This window comes from Bombina bombina, chromosome 5 (assembly GCF_027579735.1).
Source record: "Bombina bombina isolate aBomBom1 chromosome 5, aBomBom1.pri, whole genome shotgun sequence".
Classification (NCBI taxonomy): Eukaryota; Metazoa; Chordata; class Amphibia; order Anura; family Bombinatoridae; genus Bombina; species Bombina bombina.
Genome location: NC_069503.1, coordinates 47,847,670 through 47,868,088, shown reverse-complemented (window position 1 = coordinate 47,868,088; position 20,419 = coordinate 47,847,670). Strand labels below are relative to the sequence as shown.

At 39.3% G+C, this 20,419-nt stretch overlaps 1 pseudogene; it reads right to left on the bottom strand.

The window, feature by feature from the left end:
- Nucleotides 1-3,142: 3,142 nt before the first annotated feature.
- On the bottom strand, nt 3,143-16,701 carry LOC128661283 (oocyte zinc finger protein XlCOF6-like; annotated as a pseudogene).
- Nucleotides 16,702-20,419: the final 3,718 nt, after the last annotated feature.

Sequence of the window (20,419 nt, the reverse complement as noted above, 5' to 3'; positions counted from 1 at the left end):
AAAATTCAGGAAAATTCTCCCGCAACAGACCCAGATGAGTAAACACCTGAGTTCAGAACACACAGCCATCCAAGGTGAACCATATGCAACCCTTAGTATGCTAGAGGAAGGTACACTTGAGGCCAAAAGCCACCAGATCCCCAGAGTGTTCTCAGAGAGAACCTCAACGAGGACCGATATGCAACCCATAGGATGCTACAAAGCTCAGCCCCAGAGCCAACAGCGGAACCAGAAGCTCGACAAAGCCCGCTACACTTACAAGCAACAGTGCATCAACTTACAACTGGACCAGCCAGCATCAGCAGGTCTGAAACCGGGGATAGAAGAGTCCCACCCCCACTCAACAAAAGGAGCGGAGAAAATGGCACAGCTACTACGAAAGAGCCCAGAACCACATAGGCAATCAGTCAATAGACTGTAGACCCATAGATCTGGCTAACACTCCACACAGATACCGGGGGAACAGAGCAACCCAGAGAGACGTGCTCTCATAACAAGGCTACCCCACTGTCCCAACCTCCGGAAAACAGAAGAACTAAACTGGGACCACACTCCCACAAGGGGAGACAAGAGGAGAGAAGCCTCCTTCAGAAAGAAGGATACTGAAAGAAGAAAGTACCTGCCCACAGGATACAAGGCCATAAGGGGACCAAGAGGCAAATCTCCTCTTGGTCCCCTCCACCGACTCGGTCACCAGGCTGCAGGCTGATAAGGACTAACCCAATCCTTACTGCCATCTGGACCCCAAAGTCCTTGATATAGAATGCTTAGCTGAGTTTGTGAAAACCAACAAAAAACAAATAAACAAAGAATAAGTGAATGCTCAGCGTCCCACCGGCCCAGCCAGGCAGAACAGGCGCCACATGACAGATAAGCCTTGAGACAGAAGATCTGAATCCGAGCAGGACCAGCCACAGCTGGGGACATAACTGTCAAGTTGCCAAAAACCTCCATCAGAAGGGAGGACATAACAGACAAACCTAGGACAAACATGTCCCTTAACAACTTACATGGAAGTAACCAGATAGGATCGATCCCAGAAGTTCCCGAAGGAAAACATATAATAAAAAATAACAGATATCCTAACTGGATGAAAGAAAAAATAAAGCAACCCATAGGTTTCCGCCCAGGAAGAACCAGACACCCGCAGGTGTAGACTGTCCCTTTAACCCCTGCAAAGTCAGCTATAGAGCAGTAATTAACTACTGGGAGCAAGCTGAGCATATCTGGTGAGCCAATGACAAGAGACATGTGTGTAGCCACCAGTCAGCTCTCAGTAGTACATACATCATCAGAATTATGAAAGTGTAATTTCCTATCCCTTTAAGTATATTTAAGTAACAGAAAATGTCTGTGTATAAAATCTTGCTGGTGATTAATAATCTGGGTTGGTGTAGGTCGGGGGGTTAACATCAAAATTAAACTTAAATGGATTGGATAGAACATGACATTTCAAACAACTTTCCAGTTTTCTTATATTATACATTGTGCTTAGTTCTCTTAGTATCCTTTGTTAAAGAGTAATCCTAGGTGAACTCAGGAGCATGCACGTATCTTCAGACAGTAGAGATTGCAAGATCATTTATTGCTATGTTATACATAGTTACAAACACTGCGGCACAGACTGGTAAATACATGTGCATGCCCCTAAGTTCATATAATATCAGCCTCCTATGTTTACTCTATAACAAAGGATACCAAAAGAACAAAGCAAATCAGATAATAGAAGTAAATTGGAAAGTTAGGTAAAATTGCTGCTCTATCTGAATTATCAGCGTTTAACTTTCACTGTCAGATTTGGCTTCTGTTTTTGATGATGTTTTCCTAATTATTCTGTGATATTGGGTTTTTAATTATACAAAAAACACAAAATACTGGTCTGGATTACAATCACTTTTTATTTGCATGAAAAAACATTGTATATCATTATATAGTAAACAGCAGCATTACATGATATATGCACACAATGGTATAAATATACCTAACACTTGTGCTCTTGATACAAAGGGATTTATCAGACATATAATGTTCCCTTTATATATACAGTATGTGCTATTATCAGTTCTTGTGGCTTCTAACTAACATGAAAACATCTAACAGACATAATATCAAGCTACAGAACATGGCACACATATTACATACCCAGTATACATGCAGGTTATAGTAGCCATTTAAATTAAACTGATTATGATCACATGACACACATATTACATACCCAGTATACATGTAGGTTATAGTAGCCATTTAAATTAAACTGATTATGATCACATGACATACATATTAGATACCCAGTATACATGTAGGTTATAGTAGCCATTTAAATTAAACTGATTATGATCACATGACACACATATTACATACCCAGTATACATGTACGTTATAGTAGCCATTTCAATTAAACTGATTATGATCACGTATGTACCGGTTACTGATATTGTGTCTCATGAAATAAAATCAGTTTCCCCTCAGTAATTCCTCTGGTATATAACATGTACAATGCTAAGCATCTATTGCTATAAGAAAAGGTTTATCCACATGATGTGCACATTAAATATATCTCCTAGATGTCAATCATTTGAGACTGATGTTCTTGTTTATATAATTCTCTAACACTCTATTCATATAAAGACTCCTTTATTCTGTAAATGTAATTATTTTCTCCCCTATGTAAATCAAACGTACAACTCCTAACACTGGCATATTAATAAACAACACTGGGGGTGCTTTGGTGGTGAATGGTTGTGTAAACTGGTCAGTATGAGGACAGATTTGTATATTCCTGTGTGCTGTTTGGATTCTATCACATTGATATGAGAGAAACTGAGGTGCACATATATAGAGGAACAAAGGACAGCAGGAGAGCACTTCCAATCTGGGGCTTTTATAACTGGGATTAGAAAGTATTATTTACAATATCATCTCTTTTTATGCTTCTATTTAGAGAATTTGTCCTCTTTAGGATAATTGTAAAAAGGTTTGTACACTGTGTATATAAAGTTTGTTTGTGTGTAAATATTTGGTGTTGTGTGATACCTGATTTCAATAAAAACCTTGTTTCCACTTTCTAAACATGTGAAAGGTTTCTTCCCTTGTGAATCATTTCATGAGTTTTCAGACTACTCATTGCTGTAAAACTTTTTCCACACTCTGTACATGTGAAAGGCTTTTCCCCTGTGTGAATCCTTTCATGCCTTTTCAGATGACTTATTTGTATAAAACTTTTCCCACACTCTGTACATGTGAAAGACTTTTCCCCTGTGTGAATGCTTTCATGAGTTTTCAGACTACTCATCGCTGTAAAACGTTTTCCACACTCTGTACATGTGAAAGGCTTTTCTCCTGTGTGACTCCTTTCATGATATTTCAGATTATTTATTTGTGTAAAACATTTCCCACACCGTGTACATGTAAAAGGCTTTTCTCCTGTATGACTCATTTCATGATGTTTCAGACTACTCATTTGTGTAAAACTTTTTCCACACTCTGTACATGTAAAAGGCTTTTCTCCTGTGTGAATCCTTTCATGAGTTTTCAGATCACTCTTTTGTGTAAAACTTTTTCCACACTCTGTACATGTAAAAGGCTTTTCTCCTGTGTGAATGCTTTCATGAGTTTTCAGACTACTCATTGCTGTAAAACTTTTTCCACACTGTGTACATGTGAAAGGCTTTTCTCCTGTGTGAATCCTTTCATGCCTTTTCAGATGACTCTTTTGTGTAAAACTTTTTCCACACTCTGTACATGTGAAAGGCTTTTCTCCTGTGTAACTCATTTCATGATGTTTCAGACTACTCATTTGTGTAAAACTTTTTCCACACTCTGTACATATAAAAGGCTTTTCTCCTGTATGACTCATTTCATGATGTTTCAGACTACTCATTTGTGTAAAACTTTTTCCACACTCTGTACATGTAAAAGGCTTTTCTCCTGTGTGAATCCTTTCATGCCTTTTCAGATGACTCTTGTGTGTAAAACTTTTTCCACACTCTGTACATGTGAAAGGCTTTTCTCCTGTGTAACTCATTTCATGCCTTTTCAGATGACTCTTTTGTGTAAAACATTTCCCACACTCTGTACATGTGAAAGGTGTTTCCCCTGTGTGACTCCTTTTATGAGTTTCCAGATTATTCATTTGTGTAAAACATTTGCCGCACTCAGTACATGTGTCTGGTTTCTCACCTGTGTGAAATTTGTGGTGTTCTAGTAGATTAGTCTTCCATCTTAAGCTTTTCTCACATTCTGTAGATTTGAAAGGTTTTTCCTTTGTAGGAATCATTTGGTTAGACTGTAGACTTTTCCCTTCTTTAATATGTTTTGAAAACTCAGTAAATGTGTGTGGTTTATCCTCAGGGATAATCATTTCACTAGATAAGGCATACATGTTGTCCTCTTGTTTGATGACTAAATTACTCTCTGTACATAATGATTGCTTCCCAGATCCTGCCAATTCACCATCTTTTTTAAATATCTGTTGTGATATCCCCAATGTTTGTGAATAGTCATTAGTGTCTAAGACTAATGGAGTTTGTGGTATCATTCTGATGCTTTCTGTAGTGAAGGATGGATATGAACTATTCAAGTGGTTGTCTACATAAAAAGAAATGGAATAAAGAAAAATAAGAATGTTTATTCTTTATAATATAATCCATCTCAATAAAAAACATTTTTTATACTCAAAAATGTCTTCCGTTTTGTATTTTTAAATTTATTTACCTGTAAATCACAAATTAAAAAGCATGATATAGAATGTAAACATTACTACATCATAGTAACCTAAATTACTGATTACTGATAAAAACAAGTTATAGGGCCGCATTAAACAAGGTGCGTGTGGATAATGCTCTCAGCCAGGGAACAAGTACAGCTGTTTTCTGGGCAAGAGAGGTGGCATCCACCATCCTCATTTAACATTGCACAAGCAACTGCACATACAGCCCTGCCCGGCTCATGCTTAACCAGTTGGGTGAGAACATGATGTCTTAATCATCACAGACACAGACTAATCATCAGTGTGAGATGTATTGAGATGGTGTGGTTGTTCTATTTATATAAACAGCCAAAAACTTTATTAGTTTAATAATACTCACTGTAAAAATAAGCACACAAATCAGTGGTGGTTCTGGGGTGTGGAACACTGGGGGAGTTGTAGGGTGTTCCATGAGTGAGGTCAGGGCAGGGGAAGATGGAGTTGCAGGTGTTCTGAGTAATGAACCAGGTTAGGGGGTGAGGTTAGGCAGTTGTTAGACATGATCCGTCTAAATGCACAGAGAGGGGAGTAGTATTTTTTTACCCTCCTTCTCAGCCCAGTGGGAGTTGCTCCTTCTTTATAACATCACTGACACAAATGTTCTTAAAGATGCAGATATAAATATAATAGTTTATATTTGTTTAATCAGTGATCTATTCTATTTTCCCAGTAATTAAAGTCAGCATAATATCTATTTTACTCACCTAACACATATGAGTTCATGCTGATAACAGGCTCCAATGTCTGTGCTCAGGAAGAAGGGTCCCTTATTCACTCCAGTTACATCAATACCTGATATCTCTCAGTGCTCTGGCCGTGTCTGTAAAAAGTATATTAAATGGTTTAGACAAATAATAATAAATAATGGTTCTGATTAACTGTACGTATGGTATAATTAAAGGCACACATAACAGTTCATGTGATACAGATCGGCTGTTTAGGTTATTACATATGTGCTATTGATTCAGCACAAGCATTTAGTACAGTTAGCTCTGTGGGTGTTACTCAGAGCATTTTGACAGTTTTCACCACTAGAGGGTGTTAGTTCATGTGTTTCATATAGATAACACTGTGCTCACACACGTGGAGTTCCAGTGAGCCAGCTCTGATTGGCTAAAATGGATGTCAGTCAGAAGAACTGAAATAAGGGGTTAGTTTGCAGAGGCTTAGATACAAGGTAATCACAGAGGTAAAAAGTATATTTATATAACTGTACTGGTTGTGCAAAACTAGGGAATGGGTAATAAAGGAATTATCTATCTTTTTAAACAATAAAAATTCTGGTGTAGACTGTCCCTTTAAATATGAATCTTTCCATATCTATACAACATAATGGTAGAAAATCTATTTAAGTGAGGCCATATCACAACTTTATAAATATATTATAATCTTTGTTTTCTATCATTTATATGAAACAATATTTTCTCCTGAAAGAAATGTTAAATATCCGTTGTTTAAATATAAGTTCAATTGGATACTGCAGTATTGGTATTGTACTTCCTACTAATTCTCAATGTCAGACATTTTGTCATGTGCTCCACCCCCAGTCCTTTAACTTCTCTTGGTCAATATTCAGTTTACTTAAATCACACTGCAAGGGTGTGTGTGAGAGATAGGCACTAAAATATTCATTTCAATTGTTTTCTTGGATAGAGTTAAGAAAATAAAGAATTTGTGTTTACATAGAGTGATAATATAATGAGACATGTTCTTTTGGCAAATTCAGTCCATTTAAAAGGACCATAAAATATAGAATTACAAAACCACAGATGCATAATAAAAATACAAAGCAATAAAACTTACTATGAATTTTAAAAGAGCAGTAGATTGTTTTCTGAAAAATGTAGTTCTGCACCTGTACCATGTGACAGCTATCAGCCAATAACAGACTCCTGTACCATGTGGCAGCTATCAGCCAATAACAGACTCATATGTTTATAGAATGTGATCTCCTGCATATGCTAAGTAGGGGCCGGAGCCTCAGGTCATTTAAAAGGCTGTGTACAATTTAATAATGAAAATAAATTACAAACAGCAAACAGTTATTTTACATAAAAATAAAGCTAAAGGTGAAATTTCCCATACACTTTATACTATTTTATACACCGGTAAAACAAGTCATTAGAAACTCATTAAAGGGACAGCAAAGTCACAATTAACTTTTTCTGATTCAAATTTAAACAACTTTCCAATTTCCTTCTATTATCAAATCTGCTTTATTCCCTTGGGGACCTTTGTGACAAAGCTTATATTGCACTATGGTGCGCTAGCTGCTGATTAGTGGCACATACAAGCTTCTTGTCATTGGCTCACCTTATGTGATCAGCTAGCTCCCAGTGGTGAATTTCTGCTGCTTCAGTAAAGGATATCTAGAGAATGAAGAAAATATCATAATTGAAGTCAGTTGGGAAGTTGATGAAAATTATATGTTCTATTTAAATAATGAAAAAGATTTGGGGTTTCTTGTTATTTTAAGGGAAAGAATAAATTGATTAAAATTAACACTTTATTAAACATATATATAGGGATGAACACAATACTAAAATTGGATCAAGTGAAAGAAATAGGCAATCACCATCTATTTCTATATGTAATCAAATGAAATGATCCACAATGAATTAAAACCAAATATGAGGGCTGTGTGGCCTAATGTGTGCTTACAAAGTACCTTGTCAGGTGATAAAGAAGAGAGATATAGGTGTGTAGTGTAGATGGAGGGCTAATCAAACTCTGCAGACAAACTATGAGCTCTGGACGTGTCTGATGTGGTGTTAACCCAGTCCTTGAAACCACGGCTTGCTTTCCTAGCCATCTTGTGCTTCAAATATAGCGTTACGATTTGACAAGCGTTTTACCATATTAAACCTGATAGCAGTGCTGGAAGGTAATAGACAGCATGGTAGTGATGATATGCACACCGAATTGAATAATAAATGTCTTTAGCACTGTGAGAGGTATTAGGCTTATAGTTATCACGCTTATATCAAGCTAAGGTTGTGAGAAATATACAAGCTATAATTGTAAAAAGTGATATTAATGGGCTTTGATATAGACCATATCGTTGATATACTTTGATACATTATGATAGTTTGTTCTCAACCTGTTATAAGCAAGCTGTATAGGGTGATCTAAAGGATACATTGAAAATAGTTGTGTTATACATAGACACATGTGTAACTGAATGCATATTTGAATGAATGGTGTGTTGGAGTTAATAGGGAAACTAGCTAGAAATCGGCTGACTGGGTTAAAGCCCAGCAGTACCCAGGCAGGAGGACGCCTTTGAGCTCATAGTTTGTCTGCAGAGTTTGATCAGCCCTCCATCTACACTACACACCTATATCTCTCTTCTTTATCACCTGACAAGGTACTTTGTAAGCACACATTAGGCCACACAGCCCTCATATTTGGTTTTAATTCATTGTTGGATCATTTCATTTGATTACATATAGAAATAGGTGGTGATTCCCTATTTCTTTCACTTGATCCAATTTTAGTATTGTGTTCGTCCCTATATATATGTTTAATAAAGTGTTAATTTTAATCAATTTATTCTTACAATAATAGTGTTTTATTCAGCACTTGGCTTCAATGCCACAAATCCTTTGAATTTTCCCTAAACTCAGCATTATTTTAAGGGAAAACAAATTTACAGGACACTGTCCCTTTAAGTCTGTGATCATGTGACATAAACAGCAGCAGCTGAAGGTGCAGAATACACTTACTAAGGTCTTTACTAACAACAAGAATCAGTCACAGATCAGTGGGATAAACGTTCTGATGATAAACAGGTGCAGCTAATAGAAATAAGAAATGTATTATAAAATAACCTCATTAGAAATAAAATAATATGCAGATCACAAGATATTTATCATTAGATCATTATATGTGATGAGACTGATACAACAGGGCCATAAGCTGAGTGATATTCATTACTGGAGCAAATAGCAGCTTCACACTAATATTAAATGACAATGGTTTATCTCGGCACTACAGTTAATTATAAACCTATAGGGAATTACAGGATTCTAATTGGCCGATATTTAAGAATCTATTGCTCATTGAATAACAGGAACAATCCTCACAAATGTATTATTGGACAGACCTCCTCAACCTTGAACATATGGTTTGGTTCTGCTACAAACATTTATTATACAAACTGCAGTAAATCATTATGTATTAAATTATCCTTTTTAATGAAATAACTAAACATTAAATTCATTAACATAGCATGAAAAATATAGAAAACAAATTAAATAATTGCAGTGGAATTTATATATAAGCTCAGTTTCTTATATGAAGTGAAATATTTTATCTTTATCATAACAAAATACAGAACAATATTTTCTCATCATTATATAAAACACAACAGTGTGAGGCTGTTAATAAAGATTTATGTCAGGTTTTGCATATTACCGTTTAGCAGAAGCTCTGTAAGTATGAAGTCTCTCTGGTTCCTCCTGTGATATCACTGAGTGTTACACAGATATTTATACTAATGTGGGAGTGTCACCTTTCTCTGTGTGACTCACATGAGTACAACTTGTCAGTTGGGAGACAATGAGAGGGTCACACCTGGACTTTTGTTCTCATATAGATGTCTATTGTCCCCTCTGGTGTCACATGAATACAGAGTCCCTGCCTCCCCCTCTGGGTGTGATTATCAGATGGATAAGTAAGGAGGAAACAAACTGTTTATTTAAATGTTAGAGATTTTTCTTTTGTGTCCTAAAATATCTCAGGATACAGCATTATATCAATGTTTAATATATTCTTTAATGTTTAATAAATTCTTTAATTATTTTTTGTCACAGTTGGCTGAAGTCCAGTGAGTGCTTATTTCAATGCAATATTACAATTTTTTAAAGCACCCTGGCTGTTGTCGATGGTTGGTGAGAGTGCACATGCCTGGACTATACATAACACAGACTTTACTTGCATTTTCTGCAAACAGTTCTTTCTATGCATTCCAATCTGTACTGATTTATAGACAGGAAGATCTTGTTCCTATAAAAGCTGCTCGATAGCTCATGTCTAGCTAGACTAATTAATTCCAGCCTGTTTCTGTGCTTGGCTTTGTATAACTTTGCTTCAACACAAGCGGACAGCTCCACCTACTGGCTAATTTAATCAATGCAATGCTTCTCAATGCTTTTCAATAGCAGTCACATGACTGAAAAAAGGTTGTTATTTTGTAACAGGGCAAATTGAACCGGCGTAAATTGAGGGCCACCTTGTGTATATATATATATATATATATATATATATATATATATATATATATATATATAAAAGAGGTGGGAGAGATACAGAGCAAAAGACAGGTGGGAGAGAGAGAGAGACACAGAGCAAAAGACAGATGGGAGAGAGACAGAGCAAAAGACAGGTGGGAGAGAGAGAGACAGAGCAAAAGAGAGATGGGAGGGAGAGAGAGGGACAGAGCAAAAGACAGGTGGGAAAGAGAGAGAGACAGAGCAAAAGAGAGGTGGGAGAGAGAGAGAAAGAGAGAGACAGAGCAAAAGAGAGGTGGGAGAGAGAGAGAAATAGAGAGACAGAGCAAAAGACAGGTGGGAGAGAGAGAGAGAGAGAGAGAGAGAGAGCAAAAGAGAGATGGGAGAGAGAGAGAGACAGAGCAATAGACAGATGGGAGAGAGAGAGAGAGAGAGTAAAAGAGAGGTGGGAGAGAGAGGCAGAGCAAAAGAGAGGTGGGAGAGAGAGAGACAGAGCAAAAGACAGGTGGGAGAGAGAGACAGAGCAAAAGACAGGTGGGAGAGAGAGACAGAGCAAAAGCCAGGTGGGAGAGATAGAGAGAGAGAGAGTCAGAGCAAAAGACAGGTGGGAGAGAGAGAGACAGAGCAAAAGAGAGGTGGGAGGGAGAGAGAGAGACAGAGCAAAAGAGAGGTGGGAGGGAGAGAGAGACAGAGCAAAAGAGAGGGGTGGGAGAGAGAGAAATTTTCTGAGAATCCTGAGAAGAAGTTTGTCACGTAGCTGACTCAACAAACATAGGCATGAGCTCTGTCGAGGCTTCCACTCTTTAAGTATAGTCATTAAGAGTAATAGATAGCAGTTTCAGGATAGGAAGTATCGAGAATTACTATTAAAAACTCATGTAAATAATGTGTGGCTCAGAGAGCTTCATTGAGACACGTCTTGCCGCATTGAGTGTAGGCTAAATTGCTAAATGTCTGTAAAGCTGCATATATTTAAATTAATCCCTTAGAGACCTGAACATTTTTCAATGTTCTTATCGTTAAGGACCAGGGCTATTTTTAATTTTCGGCCGTGTTTGTGTTTAGCTCTAATTTTCCTCTTACTCATTTACTGTACCCAGACATATTATATACCGTTGTTCTCGCCATTAAATGGACTTTCTAAAGATACCATTATTTTCTTCATATCATAATTTACTATATATTTTTTTAATAAAATATAATGAAAAAATTCAAACAAAACATGAATTATGCATACCTGATAATTTCCTTTTCTTCCGTTGGAAAGAGTTCACAGCTGCATTCATTACTTTTGGGAATTAAGAACCTGGCCACCAGGAGGAGGCAAAGACACCCCAGTCAAAGGCTTAAATACTCCTCCCACTTCCCTCATCCCCCAGACATTCTGCTGAGGAACAAGGAATAGTAGAAGAAATATCGGGTGAAAAGGTGCCAGAAGAATAAAACTAAGACACCCCACATTAAAAAACGGGTGGGGAGCTGTGTAATCAGGTAAATTATGGGAATATCACACTTTTGAGTATGGGCTGCTGCAGCTGTCTATATTAGGAGCGGGTATGTGTTTAGGAGCCCTGCAAGGAGAGAGTGCGTGTGTCGGGTGCAGGACAGTCACTACTCACACCTGTGTCCAGATGTCAGATCGTGTACCTCCGCCTCAGCCACTCAGGAAGATGTCCAGTCAGTCTGAGTGTTCCTGATAGTTAAAGGATCTATTGTCCCCTACTTACACCTTTTTCCTATGCAGTGCGTGAACTGAAAAGTTTTTGTCTTTCCCCTTTAAGAGTTTTCTAAGGGCTGTGCTGGCCACTTGGGTGTGTGCCTGGTGCGTGTTTGGGACTCCGGACAGGCCTCTGATAATTGGGAGGCTAACAAGAGGACGGAAGACTCACCCACTGTGTACTTGTCTTGCGAGAGCTGCAGCCTCCGGTCAGACAATGAGGAAGCCCTGCGGTGTCAGGGTGATAAGGCCCAAATATGGCGGACTTTCGCGCCCAGAGACTCCTGGTGATGTGACCGGTCTCGGCGATCTCCTCTGTAAGGGCGACGTGTGGATGATTGTAGAAGGTTGGTGGGTCAGAGGGGTCTCTACGTTGCAGCGGCTTGTTGTTAGAGGTAAGTCTGGGTATCCGATACCTAATATGTCGCTGTTGCTGGTGGGAGCCCGGGTCTCTATAGTGCAGTGAGTCCTCACTGCTTTGCCGTTGATGTCCAGTGTCTCTGTGCTATTCCGGAGCAGAGCCCCGACCCTCCGGAAAGCAACACAGACGTTGTCGTTAGGTTTCCCACCACAGCACTGGAGTGGTGAAGTCCGGCTTATGTACTCTTGCTGCACCAGCTCGATTGTACCATGGGGTCCATGTCTCGTTATTCTTTGCAATATTGGGCTGTGAGTGAGAATTTCCTTTCACGATCTCTTCCCTGCTTCTGGTGTAATATTCTGGAAGGTAGAAGTCAATTTGGTATCAACCTAGGAAGTATTCAATAGTTTTTTAGTAGAATATATGAGGAGCTCTTAAGAGAAGCATCTCCCCAGCTTGACGGTTAGCTCCGTCCCCCGGGTGGGGAGCTGTGGACTCTTTCCAACGGAAGAAAAGCAAATTATCAGGTAAGCATAATTTATGTTTTTCTTCCTAATTGGAAAGAGTTCACAGTTGCATTCATTACTTTTGGGAAAACAATACCCAAGGTAAAGAGGACACTAAATGCCAAAATGGGAGCATACAATAGGCGGCCCATTCTGAGGGAACCAGGCCTGAAACCCCACCCAACAAAAAACAGTCCTCCAAGAGACACCGTCGCTTAACAGTCAGTCCCCAACCACACACCCCATAACAACAAAGGGAACCCTGGCTGACAACTCCCAGAAGGGAGAAAGCAAGGAGAACAGAAGAAAAACTGGAAGTTTACTCCCAATCTGAAAAGGAACCCAAACAAGCCCAGCTCACGAGGCTCAACAGGACCTGACAACAAGGGGGAGGCAACAGCCGAAACAAAAACTCCAAGGTCCAAGACCTAACAGGAGAACAGAGTAAATATATCTCCAAACATTGTACAATGGCACAGGAAGCTAGCTAGCATGCCACAAGCGCAACAGCTGCAGCAGGCTGAAAGGAAGAACCTTACTTGACCAGCAGCAAGTCAACCATTGAACCAGCTAAAAACAGAGACAAAGTTATCCAAACTCAGCCCACTGAAAATTCAGGAAAATTCTCCTGTAACAGACCCAGATGAGTAAACACCTGAGTTCAGAACACGCAGTCATCCAAGATGAATCATATGCAACCCATAGGATGCTACAAAGCTCAGCCTCAGAGCCAACAGCGGAACCAGATGCTCGACAAAGCCTGCTACACTAAGTACAAGCAACAGTGCACCAACTTACAGCCGGACCAGCCAGCATCAGCAGCTCTTAAACCGGGGATAGAAAAGTCCCACCCCCACTCAACAAAAGGAGCATAGAAAATGGCACAGCTACTACGAAAGAGCCCGGAACCACATAGGCAATCAGTCAATAGACCGTAGACCTGTAGATCCGGCTAACACTCCACACAGTTACCGTGGGAACAGAGCAACCTAGAGAGACATGCTCTCAGAACAAGGCTACCAACCTCCTGAAAACAGGAGAACTATACTGGGACCACACTCCCACAAGGGGAGACAAGCCTTCTTCAGAAAGAAGGGTACTGAAAGGAGAAAGTACCTCCCACAGGATACAAGGCCACAAGGAGACCGAAAGGCAAATCTCCAACCAAAGGATGGAATCCCTCAACAATAACTTGCTAGCACCTAACAGTTGCCCTTGCAGCAGCAGACAATTGAGCTACCCCACTGGCTAACAAGGGAACCCCAGGCCCACTCCAGATCCCAACAGACCTCAACAGATCTGAAAGGGAAAATGCCAAGGGGGAACAACCTCACCTACTGGAATACCAAGAGTGAGGAAGGCCTGAGCCCCATAATGACTAGAAACTATGGACTGATATCCCCCATCTGATATAAAACCAGATCTCTGGGAGAATCGACAAATGAGACAGAGGAACTGGACAGCGAGAAAATCGTGAGTCCCATCCCAAGGCGAGACTACCCCTTGACAGAACCCTATGCTCCAATGAGCCAAGGAACATGCCCCAGTGGGGTCATAAAAGCCCCTGGTCCATTGGAAACAAAGGGATCCCTCGAGAACAAAAACACTCGAGCAAGGCAACTCTCCACCTCGCCTCCCGACATGGAGGGATGGAATAAAAGGATGTGGAAAATCTTCCAGCACCAGGAAAAACCCCTAGGCGAAGCCCAAAGAAACCACAATATCTATTGTCCCTGCAGGGAGCAACCCAACTGAAGCAAGGTTCCCTAAAGAACCGGAGGGGCAAACACTCCCAGAAGAGACCTCAGGTACCAGACCTAGGATACCCTAGACGGTCATACCGCCCCAAACAGCAGTGTGAGTCGCTACGCCCCCAAACCTCACTCAGAGGATAGAAACTCTATCATCAAGAAATGGAGCAAGAGAGTGACGCAGTGGAATGCCACTGACTCGGTCATCAGGCTGCAGGCCTATAAGGACTAACCTAATCCTTCCTGCCATCTGGACAACAAAGTCCTCAATATAGAATGCTTAGCTGAGTTTGTGAAAACAAACAAAAAACAAATAAACAAAGAATAAGTGAACACTCAGCGTCCCACCGGCCCAGCCAGGCAGAACAGGCGCCACGTGACAGATAAGCCTCAAGACAGAAGATCTGAATGCAGGACCAGCCACAGCTGGGGTCATAACTGTCAAGTTTCCAAAATCCTCCCTCGTGCAAATTTTCAGAGATATTGCAGTAGTTGTGAGCTGTAACAAACAGAGTGGTAAGTAAAACTTCCATTTGAGAAAGTTAAGGAATAGGAGGAGGTGTGTAGGAGGGGGAGGGAAGATTGGAATGTACAATAATAAAGGTTAAAACCAATTCCATATTAGCCCAACAGATATAAGGAAAAAAACAAAACACTCAATGTCTTGATTGGAGATATCAGTCTGATTTACCTTGAAAAGTTGCAGGGAAATTTCAGAGATATTGCAGTAGTTGTGAGCTTGAAAAGTTGCAGGGAAATTTCAGAGATATTGCAGTAGTTATGAGCTTGAAAAGTTGCAGGGAAATTTCAGAGATATTGCAGTAGTTGTGAGCTTGAAAAGTTGCAGGGAAATTTTCAGAGATATTGCAGTAGTTTTGAGTTTGAAAAGTTGCTCCCAGTGGTGCATTGCTGCTCCTGAGCCTACCTAGGTATGCTTTTCAACAAATGATACGAAAAGAACAAAGCAAATTAGATTAAAGGAGTAAATTGGAAAATTGCCTGTTTTATCTGACTCCTAGAATTTTAATTTTGACTCTACTTTTCTATTAAAGTAATCTTACTAGACCTAGATTACTAGATTACTTGTTTTTATGCAAACAATTATTACCATTTTTAAGATTTTGAATGTAAATTTGTTTTTAAAAGCAATTCTACAACTAAATCTAAATAAAAGTTGCAGAGATAAAAATGATGACTACGTAGTTTTAATGCATTGCAAAATCAAAGGGACTTACAGGCCCCACAATACTCCTGGTTGAGATAACAATTGCTTTAAAGGGTCATTCTGGTCAAAATTTAAATGCACATAGAGGAATGACATATTTGAATAGAAACATATTGGTAATATATGTATTAGTAAAAAGGCTTCTAGTAAACTTTAGTGTTAACATTTTTCTCTGCACGTGCATGTGAAGCATAGCTAGGTATTTTAAGTGCACCAGCTTTTTAAATACTACAGCTGCTCAAAGCACCAGTGGGGCTTGTGTCATGTCAGCAATTAACAAATTGAGTCATTACCAAATGGTACAAACACCTTAGACTCTCTGTGCAAGTGTTGTCTTTAAAATGCTGGTACACTGTACATACTTAAAAGCACTTTTAAACGGCTATAGTTTTTATTAGAAGCATTTTTGCTAATACGTGCATATTAGAAAAATGCTTCTATTCAAAACTAAAATATTGGTTCCAATTTTAGCTGGAATGTCCCTTTAAATACTGAGACGCCAAGTGCACACCCACAGTGACAAGCTCAGTGGTTGGAAAGTTTTCTGTGTGCACAGAATAAAAGTACCAATCAGTGACTGTCTACAGCTGGGCACTGGGCATGTTCATGTGGCTTTGATGTAATGTTTAACAAAAGACTAAAGAAGCAGTTTTTAATGCACTTGGGAGGTGTTCTGAAATAGTATGGAGAGGCTTCACACTTCTTTGTTTGTTTAATGAAATGTTGGAGTTTTCATGATACATTGCTGTAAAACTTTTCCCACACTCTGTACATGTGAATGGCTATTCCCCTGTGTGACTCCTTTCATGAGTTTTCAGATCACTCTTTTGTGTAAAACATTTCCCACACTCTGTACATGTGAATAGCTTTTCCCCTGTGTGACTCCTTTCATGAGTTTTCAGATCACTCTTTTGTGTAAAACATTTCCCACACTCTGTACATGTGAATGGCTATTCCCCTGTGTGACTCATTTCATGAGTTTTCAGATTACTCTTTCGTGTAAAACATTTCCCACACTCTGTACATGTGAAAGGCTTTTCCCCTGTGTGAATCCTTTCATGAATTTTCAGACTATTTATTTTTGTAAAACTTTTGCCACACTCTGTACATGTGAAAGGCTTTTCTCCTGAATGAATCATTTTATGAGTTTCCAGATGATCCATTTGTGTAAAACATTTGCCGCACTCAGTACATGTGTGTGGTTTCTCACCTGTGTGAATTTTGTGGTGTTCTAGTAGATTAGACTTCCAGCTAAAGCTTTTCTCACATTCTGTACATTGAAAAGGTTTCTCCTTTGTATGAATCATTTGGCTAGACTGTAGACTTTTCCCTTCTTTAATAGGTGTGTGGTGTATCCTCTGGGATAATAATTTCACTAGATAAGTCATAAATGTTGTCCTCTTGTTTGATGACTAAATTACTCTCTGTACATAATTATTGCTGCCCAGTTCCTGCCAATTCTCCATCTTCTTTAACCCCTTAATGACCACAGCACTTTTCCATTTTCTGTCCGTTTGGGACCAAGGCTATTTTTACATTTTTGCGGTGTTTGTGTTTAGCTGTAATTTTCCTCTTACTCATTTACTGTACCCACACATATTATATAGCGTTTTTCTCGCCATTAAATGGACTTTCAAAATATACCATTATTTTCATCATATCTTATAATTTACTATAAAAAATATTATAAAATATGAGGAAAAAAATGGAAAAAAACACACTTTTTCTAACTTTGACCCCCAAAATCTGTTACACATCTACAACCACCAAAAAACACCCATGCTAAATAGTTTCTAAATTTTGTCCTGAGTTTAGAAATACCCAATGTTTACATGTTCTTTGCTTTTTTTGCAAGTTATAGGGCCATAAATACAAGTAGCACTTTGCCATTTCCAAACCACTTTTTTTCAAAATTAGCGCTAGTTATATTGGGACACTAATATCTTTCAGGAATCTCTGAATATCCATTGACATGTATATATATTTTTTTTAGAAGACATCCCAAAGTATTGATCTAGGCCCATTTTGGTATATTTCATGCCACCATTTCACCGCCGAATGCGATCAAATAAAAATTTTTTTTTACTTTTTCACAAATTTTTTCACAAACTTTAGGTTTCTCACTGAAATTATTTACAAACAACTCATGAAATTATGGAATAAATGGTTGTAAATGCTTCTCTGGGATCCCCTTTGTTCATAAATAGCAGACATATATGGCTTTGGCTTTGCTTTTTGGTAATTAGAAGGCTGCTAAATGCCACTGCGCACCACACGTGTATTATTGCCCAGCAGTGAATGGGTTAATTAGGGAGCATGTAGGGAGCTTCTAGGGTTAATTTTAGCTCTAGTGTAGTGTAGTAGACAACCCCAAGTATTGATCTAGGCCCATTTTGGTATATTTCATGCCACCATTTCACCGCCAAAAGCAATAAAAAAAAAATTGTTCACTTTTTCAAACTTTAGGTTTTTCACTAAAATTATTTACAAACAGCTTGTGCAATTATGGCACAAATGGTTTTAAATGCTTCTCTGGGATCCCCTTTGTTCAGAAATAGCAGACATATATGGCTTTGGCGTTGCTTTTTGGTAATTATAAGGCCGCTAAATGCTGCTGCGCATCACATGTGTATTATGGCCAGCAGTGAAGGGGTTAATTAGGTAGTTTGTAGGGAGCTTGCAGGGTTAATTTTAGCTTTAGTGTAGAGATCAGACTCCCACCTGACACATCCCACCCCCTGATCCCTCCCAAACAGCACTCTTCCCTCCCCCACCCCACAATTGTCCCCGCCATCTTAAGTACTGGCAGAAAGTCTGCCAGTACTAAAATAAAAGGTATAAAAAAAAATAAAAAAAATTTTAAGCATATTTACATATGCTGCTATGTAGGGTCCCCCCTTAGCCCCCAACCTCCCTGATCCCTCCAAAATAGCTCCCTAACCCTCCCTCTCTGCCTTATTGGGGCCATCTTGGGTACTGGCAGCTGTCTGCCAGTACCCAATTTGCAAATAAAAATGTTTTTTTTTTTTTTTTTTTATTATTTGTTTCTGTAGTGTAGCTTCCCCCCCACAGTCCAATACCCCACCAGCCAAACTGATCACCAAAATAAATATATTAACCCCTTTGATCCCCACTTCTAACAAAAAAACTTTCTGTAGCGTAGTGGTTCCCACCCGCTCCCTCCCCGTGCACGCGCCCGCCCGGCCTCCCCGTGCACGTGCGCGCGTCCGTGCGCGTCCCCCCGGTTGTCCCCGCCCCCGATCCCGCCCCCCTCCGCATCACAAAGGCCATCGATGGCCGCCACCCACCTCCCACACCGGCTCCCACCCACCAACGAACGTAGCCGTTAATGTCCGGTGCAGAGAGGGCCACAGAGTGGCTCTCTCTGCACCGGATGGCTAAAAATGGTTATTGCAGGATGCCTCAATATCGAGGCATCACTGCAATAACCGGAAAGCAGCTGGAAGCGAGCAGGATCGCTTCCAGCTGCTTTCCACACCGAGGACGTGCAGGGTACGTCCTCAGGCGTTAACTGCCTTTTTTTTGAGGACGTACCCTGCACGTCCTCGGTCATTAAGGGGTTAAATATCTGCTGTGATATCCCCAATGTTTGTGAATAGTCATTAGTGTCTAAGACTATTGGAGTTTGCGGTATCATTCTGATGCTTCCTGTAGTGAAGGATGAGTATGAACTATTCAAGTGATTGTCTACATAAAAAGAAATGGAATAAATAAAAATAAGAATGTTTATTCTTTATAATATAATCCATCTAAATACAAAAACATTTTTTATACTAAAAAATGTCTTCTGTTTTGTATTTTTAAATTTATTTACCTGTAAATCACAAATTAAAAAGGATGACATAGAATGTAAACATTACTACATCATAGTAACCTAAATTACTGATTACTGATAAAAACAAGTTATAGGGCCGCATTAAACAAAGTGCGTGTGGATAATGTTCTCAGCCAGGGAACAAGTACATCTGTATTCTGGGCAAGATAGGTGCCATCTATCATCCTTATTTAACATTGCACAAGCAACTGCACATACAGTGCTGCCCGGCTCATGCACAACCAGTTGGGTGAGAACATGATGTCTTAATCATTACAGACTAATAATCAGTGTGAGATGTTTGAGAGGGAAAGAAGCAGTGATCTTATGATAATCTTTAGCTTTCGGCTGTGGTTGTTCTATTTATATAAACAGCTAAAAACTTTTATAAACTGTAAAATTAAGCACACAAATCAGGGGTGGTTCTGGGGTGGGGAACACTGGGTGAGTTATGGGTGTTCCATGAGCGAGGTCAAGGCTGGGGAAGATGGATTTTCCGGTGTTCTGAGTAATGAACCAGGTCAGGGGGTTAGGTTAAGCAGTTGTTAGACATGGTCTGTCTCAAAGGACAGAGGGGGGAGTAGTATTTTTTACCCTCCTCCTCAGCTCAAAGGAGGTTGCTCCATCTTTATAACGTCACTAACACAAATGTTCTTAAAATATGCAGATATAAATATAATAGTTTATATTTGTTTAATGAGTGCTCTATTCTATTTTCCCAGTAATTAAAGTCCGCATAATATCTATTTTACTCACCTAACACATATGAGTTCATGCTGATAACAGGCTCCAATGTGTGCTCAGGAAGAAGGGTCCCTTATTCACTCCAGTTACATCAATACCTGATATCTCTCAGTGCTCTGGCCGTGTCTGTAAAAAGTATATTAAATGGTTTAGACAGATAATAATAAATAATGGTTCTGATTAACTGTACGTAAGGTATAATTAAAGGCACGCATAACAATTCATGTGATACAGATCAGCTGTTTAGGTTATTACATATGTGCTATTGATTCAGCACAAGCATTTAGTACAGTTAGCTCTGT